Below are 11,454 nucleotides of genomic sequence, written 5' to 3'. Positions count from 1 at the left end.
AGGCAATGACGTGCCGTGTCGCCTCACACAAGACCTGAAGTGTTAGTTCGAATCCGTGTCAGCGATTTTAAGACGACATAACTGAGCTTTAGTCAATGCTCTCCATTTATGCCACAAAAACCACGAGTCCTGATTCACGCCAAAAGAAATTTCGTTCGGTCTATAAAAAATAGTATCACATCTGACAAATGCAAAAACGAACTTCCAGAGAACTGAGAACGACGGCTTACACCTACAACGTGAAATGTATGAGTTCAAGTAGTGCGTAAAACTTAGTCAAATTAAATTTTTATAGTCAAGACGAAACGATGTCTTTTCGAACAAGAAAGCAGACACCAAGCGACAATGGCGATCCGTGTCACACAACACTTTTCAAAATGTGTATTATTAGAGGTTTGTTCTAGCTATCTGAACGGTTAAATTAAATGGTGATGTATTTTGCAATAAGACGGACACAATTTCCATGGGATCGCCCATGGTACCATCGTTCGTGCATTAGTTTAATTTTTAAAAATATTTTTTTTGTATAAATCGCCTTTAGGATAGACACAGTAAAGCATGGCCATTCTCGTCACTGTGTGAATAGCTACTGAAGTCAATTCGAAGTGAACGCGGTAAGAAAATAAGTATAGCCAATGAAATGGCTTACAACGGGTGATGCATTGTTTTGTTCTAGGACTGTGTGGCATAATAATCCCTACGCTCTTGCGTTGTTACCATTACAGTGCAGACAGACTGGAATGTGAACTTACAAGCCCTCTTTGTGTATTGTATCATTTCTTCTTACCACATCAAAATACTGAGCGTCACAGTATTGGTTCGCGTTTTCAAGCTGACCATTTTTTTTATATCTTACTTAAACATTTTAACATAAACACTCACACTCACATCGGTAGAGTCAGAACAGACGTGTTACAGTATTGAAGGCATGTTATCTTTTTGTTTCTTCAAACTAATGAATTTGGGGTTTGTATGAAGTAAAGAACCGAAAGTACAGTGAACCTCAAGGATGATGACCCAATCTGTCTGTCTATTGATGCGTGTATTTACTTAAGAAGAAATATGACCTCTAAAACACAAAGAGATACGGCAAGCATGATTAGAATGAACACAACGATGTTTTCCTTGAAGGTGATCTGTCATGCACCATCAACTTGAAAAATTATAAACACAGAAAAATCTGAAATAACATCTAGTCAACAGCCGACTATACCTAATAAACAACCCACCCCGAAAAGAGTGGTGGCAGAACAAAGGGCCAATTACGTTAGACAAACGGTATGGCAAACTCAGACTCAATTATCAGAGGCACTACGTTCTTCTCTCACTCCGATACTACAGGCAATCCCAGCTGAAATAACAACCACAACAACAATAACAGCGACAGACACCATAGCAGCGGATTTGAAACTATCTACCTCAACTGAAGAATTAGGATCAGAACCAGAAGAGGAAATAGAGGCGGTTGAGGAGGAGGAGGGGGACGCTGACCCTCGTTGAGAAGTACACCGAAATGGGGCTAGATCAAGCATCGTATGACGTCAACATAGCAGGGCAGTTTATTACAGCCATACAATACGTTGCCTTCAAATCTCTAGACACCTTTAAACCAAGACCTTCTCAATGGGGATTTGGGGTCAGAGTTCTCCCCCCAGTTCTACAGACAAGCCTACACTGGATACCCCCTCAGTCAACTTGTAGAAGCCGCTGCTCACATTGTCGCCCATCATGGCTATGTATTTCCTGATATCAAGAATCATGAGACTAGGAGTGCGGGAAAGATCGTGAGGGTGAAAGAGAGATGTGGTACCTTCTAGCAGAAAAAACAGCCCTTTTTAGGGCTCCAAAAGATTGCATTTTATTAAATAGGGAACCATATTTGGCTTGGTATCCCTCCTTGACTAAACTATTCTCGAAACAAACTTGACCCATTGGAACACCACAACAAACTTAACTTGTTAAACCTAACAGTGACAAAACTTGTTTATGTCGCTTGGACATATTAATTTAAATAAGACCAGTATGGTTATTTTTATGTATACTAAGTACTAATATTAGATAGATACGTTAGGAAGTAGGAAATTTAACAGACTCGTTAGATTTGAACTAATTGCACAGGTGGTTAACACATTATTGGTACTTTTTATTATCCCTTAGCAAAAACGGGACTTGATTTGAAATAAGTACGGGCTGGCGTTTTGGGGAGTGCTTAACATCCATCGCTGGCTTGCTGAGCACCTTTTTTCCTCCTTTACCACGCTCGGACATCGTACACGTGGCAGAATGTGGAACGATTTCCACCTGCCACACGCCCATGTGTCCTAATGTGACGTCATCGCTACCGACCAATCGTAGCGGGCTTTACATACTGCTTGGGTTGACACCTGAGGCATTTCAAACCAACTAAGCAAAATGAGTGTGTGGTGAGACTATTCCCAGTCATGTTTAAAGCCTTTCCGTCAAGTTGTTAAGGACTAGTTAGTCCTACACCTGAGTGGCGAACGCATACAAACCCTAAATATACTATCCACACAACGGCGCTAACGCGTACAAACCCCAAATATGCTATCCACACAACGGCGCTAACGCATAAAACCCCCAAATATACTATCCAGACAACGTCGCTAACGCATACAAATCCCAAATATACTATCCACACTCGGGAGGAAGAAGAAAAAAAAACAACCAAATATACGATCTACACAACGTAAGCGAAATTTAAAAGTAGTCTGTGAGTACATAAAAGCCTGGGGGAGGAGGTTCTCTTTCCTTCCCCAGGAGTAATTAAAAATCACGCGGTGCGTGATTAAACCAGTGATACATGCTCCATTGGAGCGAAAATCACTTTAATTCAAGTAAGCAAGCAAGGCAAGTTCGGGTACCGTCTCTAGCACTCTTGATGACACCAACTGTCTGGGTTATTTTCTTTCTTGCAAGCCCCTATGTTCCACTTCTGTTTGTGATATTAACTTGTGATACTTCACATTTTCTAAAGTGGAAATCTTTACAAGCCTTACAAAATACAAAACTTATATGACTTTGGCTTTTGACACTTGCACGGACTCTTCACTTTATAAGTGTCACGAGAAAATTGTATATCCAATTTTTACCATTTTCCAAAACACGCACACACTTGCAGCTTAACCAGAAATATGCACATCTTGTTTTGTGGATAAGTCACATACAAGTCCAAGCATATATAGGTGATTATGAACGTTAGGAATATCCCCTCATTTTTTCAGAACTATCAAAGCTTTTATGTGCATTTTCCCTTTTCCACTCTATATTAGTGCTTAGATTTGTTATAAAAAAGAAAAAAGAAACGAAACAATTTTTTGTAAAAAAAAATGAATTTTGAATTCAGATTTCTCTCTGTTTATAATTTTTTCAAGTTGATGGTGCATGACAGACTACATTCGCGTACCTTTCCAAAGTGAGAGACATTTCTTCACATGTCAATGCCTTTGTTAAATTCGGTTTCATTGGTTAGTTATCGTTAATCTTTAATTTTTTGATGCATTTCTTTTTGATAGAAGATTTAAGGCTTTCTGGTGTTGTAACGGTATTTATTTTGTTTAGTCTGTTCATGAAATTATCTATAGCAAAGTGCTAAAGAGTTTTCATTTTTTGTTTTATTTCAAGCCCTACAAAAGGTGACCAAATTTGTATTGAAAGAGGATTGAAACTCTAAATTACACGGGCGTGAAGGAAAACATCGTTGTGGTCATTCTAATCATGCTTGCCGTATCTCTTTGTGTTTTAGAGGTCATATTTCTTCTTAAGTAAATACACGCATCAATAGACAGACAGATTGGGTCATCATCCTTGAGGTTCACTGTACTTTCGGTTCTTTACTTCATACAAACCCCAAATTTATTAGTTTAAAGAAAAAAAAGATAACATGCCCTTAATACTGTAACACGTCTGTTCTGACTCTACCGATGTGAGTGTGAGTGTTTATGTTAAAATGTTTAAGTAAGATATAAAAAAAATGGTCAGCTTGAAAACGCGAACCAATACTGTGACGCTCAGTATTTTGATGTGGTAAGAAGAAATGATACAATACACAAAGAGGGCTTGTAAGTTCACATTCCAGTCTGTCTGCACTGTAATGGTAACAACGCAAGAGCGTAGGGATTATTATGCCACACAGTCCTAGAACAAAACAATGCATCACCCGTTGTAAGCCATTTCATTGGCTATACTTATTTTCTTACCGCGTTCACTTCGAATTGACTTCAGTAGCTATTCACACAGTGACGAGAATGGCCATGCTTTACTGTGTCTATCCTAAAAGCGATTTATACAAAAAAATATTTTTAAAAATTAAACTAATGCACGAACGATGGTACCATGGGCGATCCCATGGAAATTGTGTCCGTCTTATTGCAAAATACATCACCATTTAATTTAACCGTTCAGATAGCTAGAACAAACCTCTAATAATACACATTTTGAAAAGTGTTGTGTGACACGGATCGCCATTGTCGCTTGGTGTCTGCTTTCTTGTTCGAAAAGACATCGTTTCGTCTTGACTATAAAAATTTAATTTGACTAAGTTTTACGCACTACTTGAACTCATACATTTCACGTTGTAGGTGTAAGCCGTCGTTCTCAGTTCTCTGGAAGTTCGTTTTTGCATTTGTCAGATGTGATACTATTTTTTATAGACCGAACGAAATTTCTTTTGGCGTGAATCAGGACTCGTGGTTTTTGTGGCATAAATGGAGAGCATTGACTAAAGCTCAGTTATGTCGTCTTAAAATCGCTGACACGGATTCGAACTAACACTTCAGGTCTTGTGTGAGGCGACACGGCACGTCATTGCCTTTTACTTTCTCAATGAAATCGTTTCATCTTATTGCAAAATTACATTTGACTAGGCTTCATACGCAGCAGGTCCCGGTATATAGGGAGAGTGTCTTAGCGTCAGAGCATTCATTCCACTCTCAAACGATCAAGAAGATGGAAGAGTCAGCACAGATCGACCTGCTGGTCAAATATATGCTAAAAGTAATATGGAAGCTTAATTCACAGGCGAAAGTGGCAACAAAACTTACTCTTTTGGTCGTTGATTTGATGAGAGTCATACGAAAGTGTGTAAGTGCTGATGAAGTTTGCTATATCTGCAAAGGTAAATGGGTGTTTGTCTCCAGAATACCTGCTTCGTCTAAGAAAGAGAGACAAAAGTCAAGATACCTAATATCGTTGTCAGGAGAAAGGACACTGGGATTCAGAGTGCCCTAAGAGAAAAGAGAAGAAACAGAAACAAGACGAAAAAGAGAAGAGGGATTCAGAAGAAGAAGAAATTGAAGATGAAGAAGAACTTGTGCCAGTGAAAACATGGAAATGGAAAAATTGACAATGTGAGCCGATGCGTTGGCCCTGATGTGAAATTTCATGCTACCTTCTAAAAGAGAATAGACCAGAAAGAAAACGTAAGTGTCTCTTGGTCTTGACATTGTATAATAAGGATGGCGTGTTTTGTTTTTACTCACACTTTATGAAATTGTGCTCTTTCACCTCTCTCTATCTCTCTGGATCATGTTTTAGTTAGAATTGAAATGGAAGGATGTTTTCCTTCACGCACGCTCTGAAGGCATGCAAGTCGGTAAACAATAGTCAGTCTATTCATCCATCGTTTTGTGTCTTGATGTTTCCTAAATCACACACTGATGCAATAAAATAACGGGTTAAATGGGTTTTGTAGTGTTGGGGGTGGGGGTGGTGTGTAGGTGTTTGGCAGAGTTGGCCATTGCAGGTGAGGGCTTAGGTGCTTTCAAAAAACTTTTTCTTCTTCACTCTGTGTTGATGGAATATAATGGGTTATTTTCTTCACTCTGTTGATAGTATATATAAAGGGTCATTTCTTCACTCCGTGTGGATAGTGTATAATGGTTTTCTTCTTCCCTCTGTGGTGTGCTTGTGTGTGTGTGTGTGTGTGTGTGTGTGTGTGTGTGTGTGTGTGTGTGTGTTTGTGTGTGTGTTCGCTTACGTTGTGTAGATCGTATATTTGGTTGTTTTTTTTCTTCTTCCTCCCGAGTGTGGATAGTATATTTGGGATTTGTATGCGTTAGCGACGTTGTCTGGATAGTATATTTGGGGGTTTTATGCGTTAGCGCCGTTGTGTGGATAGTATATTTGGGGTTTGTACGCGTTAGCGCCGTTGTGTGGATAGTATATTTGGGGTTTGTATGCGTTCGCGTACGCTTGTATGGATAGTATATTTGGTTTTGTTTTCCCTCCCTTCGGTGTGGATAGTATATTTTGGGTTTGTTTTCTCTCTCTTCCGTGTGGATAGTATATTTTGGATTTGTATGCGTTAGCTACGTTGTGTGGATAGTATATTTGGGGTTTGTATGCGTTCGCGTACGTTTGTTTGGATAATATATTTGGGGTTTTATGCGTTCGCGTACGTTTGTGTGGATAGTATATTTGGGGTTTGTACGCGTTAGCGACGTTGTGTGGATAGTATATTTGGTGTTTGTATGCGTTCGCGTACGCTTGTATGGATAGTATATCTGGTTTGGTTTTCCCTCCCTTCGGTGTGGATTGTATACTTTGGGTTTGTTTCCCCTCCCTTCCGTGTGGATAGTATATTTTGGGTTTGTATGCTTTAGCGACGTTGTGTGGATAGTATATTTGGGGTTTGTACGCGTTAGCGACGTTGTGTGGATAGTATATTTGGGGTTTGTATGCGTTCGCGTAAGTTTGTATGGATAGTATATTTGAGGTTTGTATGCGTTCGCGTACGTTTGTGTGGATAGTATATTTGGGGTTTGTACGGGTTCGCGTACGTTTGTATGGATAGTATATTTTAATTTTGGTTTTATTCTTCGATCTGTCTGTGTGTGTGTGTGTGTTAGTGTAAGAACGTCTGGATAGTATATTTGTTGGTTTTTTTCCTCTTCCCTGTGTGAATAGTATATTTTGGGTTTGTTTTTTCTTCTTCTGTCTGTGGTGTGCGTGCGTGCGTGCGTGTGTGTGTGTGTATTGGTCTCTGTTTGTCCCTATAAAGCTCCCTTTATCCCTATCAAATACATTATACATACCTACCTACAGTAGCGCGTATTCAGGTCAGCCACTTGCAACACTGTTACGATTTATCCCCTAGTTTCCAGTACAGTAACGTCACTGACGCTGGAAATTTTGAGACTATAAATATGGACTTGGGGTTTTCCACAGGTTGTAGCTATACATATGTACTAGAGTTCACAAACAGGAACGTCACTCAAGCTGAGGCTATAAAAAGATAGTGGGGTTTTCCAAAGGAATAACCCAGAAGTTGTGACTATAAATAGATAGTGAGATTTCATAGGAATTTCAGCTGATTATAGCTATAAATAGATACATGGGTGTTTATCCACGATCGTCACACAAGTTGATATTGTAAGTAGTTACTAATTTTATCCATTTTAGTCTAAACCATTGTTACTTAATTTTCGGGGATATGTTTATTTTCCTTTAAATTCTGGGACAATTTCGTCATTTTGGCGTTACTTTTAGTCACATCCATTTTGTCGTTGAGCATTTCCTTGATTACAGCTATTTATAGCATCATTACAATTATGCAAATTTTTGAACACCCCAGCAAGATTTCAGGTCTTGGTAATGCTTTATATATAAATCTCACGCTTGTACTAGTGTATGCATGTCTCTGTCTCTGTTCTGTTTGACCCTCTACCATCATTGTCCTTAGACAGTCCCACCATGTTCAATTCCCCTTGACGTTATACAGACCCACCATGTTCAATTTCCATATGTTAAATTCCCCTTGAGGATAGAGTTGCCCAAGACTTTTTCCCATGTTAAATTCCCCTTGAGGCTAAACAGGTCCAAGATTTTTCCCATGTTAAATTCCCTTGAGGCTAAACAGGTCCAGGTGTTTCTCCCATGTTAAATCTCCATTGAGGCTAAACAGGCCCAGGGATGTTTTTAATGCTAATTCCTATTGAGGCTAAACAACTCCACTTCACTACTCTTGACATCCGTTTTATGTCTAGAGTCTCTAAAATTAATGCTATATCTTTATCTTGTGTCTGTCTGTCCGTCTGTCTGTGTGTGTGTATGTATGTATGTATGTATGTATGTATGTATGTATGTTTATCATCTGCTACAGTTGAACTGAACTTACACTTGGAAAAGACATATATGTTGCGGAAAGGTCGTGTTTCATAATAAAAATTTTTATGAATAGACAACTATTTTCACATATAGCTCGTAATTTTGAACTGTATTATTAACAGATACCGGAAGTCAGTTTCATGGTTGGCATTATGAAACATTATGAAAATCGTAACACGACTTGAGACAGGAAAGACTTTAATTATTGCAAGGAACAAAATGAATTCATGATTTGTTAGTGGAATATTTTATTATGGGAAAGCAGAACATGTAAATCTCTGTTGTTTAGCCATGAGCGACAAGTTTCTGAACCCTGAAAAGGAATATCAACAAATCTTGAATGATGCATGTTAGATATATGTTGATATGATTATGATTTTAAAATGTAAGTGGGTCTCACCAAAAACGCCAGATGTGTTATTGACTAAATCATTTTTATTTTGCAAGGCAAACATGAAATTATTTTCTTTCATATTTAATCAAATTATCTCTTAAACATCCTTCTTTTCGTCAATACATTGATCCACTCATAAATTAATCTGTCGTCCTCATATCAATTAAATGGAACGAAATAACGGTTATTATTCACTCGTTATATATTTTTAAAAAAGTGCATTTCAATAGCTGGATGTCAATATAAATTTCGTGGAAAAAAGCATAAAGTATCGATCTAAAAAAATTTCGTAAAATTTCCCTGTAATATTCCTTTAAAATTTAACATAGCTGAAAAATAAACAATAAATAAATAAATCCTTACTCATGACCGTTAACCTTCATAGCAAACTATTATAAATCCAAAGATACTAAAGTGACTATGCAGTTACTTACTCTGTACAAGCAGGGTCGCAGAGGAAACTGACCAAATTAACTCCGGGAAGGGCATGGCAAAGAGTTACACACCCAGCGTGTCCCGTACTACTGGTGACTACATGTTTCAGCTGACTGACAAGGTGACTGACTTAAAAAAGAGAACATAAATAAACAATATTGCATGAATATTCAATGCCTCAAAAAATAATTGTATATGCATCACGATACGCGATATTGATTGTAACAAGTTTGGCACGTCTTGTATTTAAAGTACATAGATGTAAGACTCAGTCATGCATACACATCATTCCCTGCTGATTTGTTAACGACTTTCAGCTATTTTACATCGTTAATTTAATCCATTCTTTTCTTTAAAACAAATTATAATTACATATTTTTACTACCAACCTAAACTGATGTGCTCTCAACGGCTTATAAGTTGGTATTATGTTTTAATTCATTAAAATCCTTGTAGAATCATGTCAGATGTAGACAAGTGCTCCGAGCGCTCGCTGAGAGAGAGAGAGAGAGAGAGTTATGCTTGGTACAAACTCTAAAACAGCCAGGTTACCGGCAATACTACAAAAATTCTAAATTTTACATTTTCTTACAATCAAGGAGGAATCTTTTCTCATCCACGGGCAAGGCGAGAACAAGAGGGACAAGAACCAGCAGAACCAGGGCAAGCTTCATTTTGCTAAAACATACAAAATATTTCCACATAATAAAGAATCAGTCTAACCCTTTTCACGTTTCTTGACGTGTCAAAGTTTGAATGTGAACTCAAAATGTGAATGATTTAGTCTTGATAAGAATTTTTACGATGCTTCAATTGTTCACCAAGAATCACTTTGAAGGCATTACCAACGTTTTTTGAGAGAAAGGGACGCATTCATTATCCAATTTAATCCTTCGAATCGGCTATCCACGAGTCGAATTAGCTTGTATAATGCCTTTTTCTACCCGACTTGTCAATATCCATCGTTTATGTCAAGAAATTTCAAAATGATATACCGATTGACTGACCTGATGATGATTCTACAAGTTACATTTCCTTCCAAATAACAATACTGCTATTTCCATTTCCATCCATATTATAATATCTTTTCATAAAAGTTGGATTTTCTCACGAATATTCATGCAATATAGTAATTTCCATAACTTTTCTCTATTACTACTAATGGAAGGAATAAATGTGATTTTAGACACTCAAAACGCAAAACACACACATTCCTTATATATGCATGCAAATATGAATTAAAACCCTCCTTAACTGTCATTGCAATAATTAGAATACAATATGCAGAATTTATATTTGAACCTATGGATGAAAATAGTGTGCTAAAGACTGGTAACTTACAGGATGTCGTCCGCTCCGTCCGTGCAGTGGGATCTATCTGTGCATGAAGTTCAAAGTAAGTCGTTCTTTATACTCGTAATCAAACGTGACTCTTAATTTCGGATATCATATCATTCTAAAAGTTGCTTAAAGAGTAAAGAAATATATATCGCTGAAACTATATCCCATATACTAATGTCGACTTCCCTGATATATGTACAAACATGTACGTAATAGTCTGGATATTTTTAGAATAAAAATGTCAATTGTTACACATGCAAAGAGATTTTGATTTCAGCTGGTTTTTACATTTGATGGATTACATTTTCCATAAGTTATCTATGAATTTGCAACGTATGCAAGCAATAAGATTACATTTTGCTTCTTATCACTGAAAGTTTTCGTTCACTTTTCGCTGTCACGATTCAACACAAATGTACCGAAATACCCTTTAAATAAACCACTTCTATTTAGTGTCAATTTCTTTTGGTGGTACGATATGTAACTAGATCATGGCTGCGGGTAAATTTTCCGTTCTTTGGCATGCTGTTTATGCAGGTTCATCTGTTAATCCATATTTCCTGTACGTTTGTCGGTCAGTTAGTCAGTCACTTGGTCTGTCTGTCTGTCTGTATGTATGTATGTATGTTTTATTATATTTCACGTGACATGAAAAAATATCTAGTCAATTGTTGCATTGCCGAAATGCTATAAAGTAATATAAAATTCTGTAGAAGACACGAACAAGAATTTAGTATGCAGATTTATGGTCAGTGCCACATGGTACTGACAAGAATAATTGAACAAGAATACATTTGTGAAGGAGACATATTCATGTTTTGTCCTGCCCATCCAATGCCATTGATTTGTTCTTCAAGACTGTGTTGTCACTTGAGTTAGTCATGAAAATTATTCAGTTCTTAGCCAAGAGCTCTACTGTGTGTGTGTGTGTGTGTGTGTGTGTGTGCCAAAATACGGATACCTACAAGCCACCATCAATAAAATCCTTAACATTAGAGTTCATTTCTGAAACGTTCTTGACTGTAGTTGCATGATACTACTAGCGTACGTTCGAAAAAATAATTTAAAATAAATAGCTATTCTGGACTGGCGTAAGTGGAACATAAACGTTTTACGCACGTATGTAGGTATACAAAGAATAATTACAAAGACTGCATTAT

General features: G+C 37.4%; 1 long non-coding RNA gene across 1 annotated transcript; it reads right to left on the bottom strand.

Annotated features, from left to right (window-relative positions):
* Positions 1-8,355: 8,355 nt before the first annotated feature.
* LOC149779665 (uncharacterized) lies at positions 8,356-10,437 on the bottom strand. The gene is made up of 4 exons (XR_016415420.1): positions 10,295-10,437; positions 9,546-9,631; positions 8,953-9,082; positions 8,356-8,437 (listed from the first exon to the last, which is right to left on the bottom strand). It is a non-coding gene; the product is annotated as an uncharacterized LOC149779665 (long non-coding RNA).
* Positions 10,438-11,454: the final 1,017 nt, after the last annotated feature.

The sequence above is a fragment of the Sinohyriopsis cumingii genome, chromosome 17 (assembly GCF_028554795.1).
Source record: "Sinohyriopsis cumingii isolate HCF-2022 chromosome 17, ASM2855479v2, whole genome shotgun sequence".
Classification (NCBI taxonomy): domain Eukaryota; kingdom Metazoa; phylum Mollusca; class Bivalvia; order Unionida; family Unionidae; genus Sinohyriopsis; species Sinohyriopsis cumingii.
This window is presented reverse-complemented; position numbering and strand designations above follow the sequence as displayed.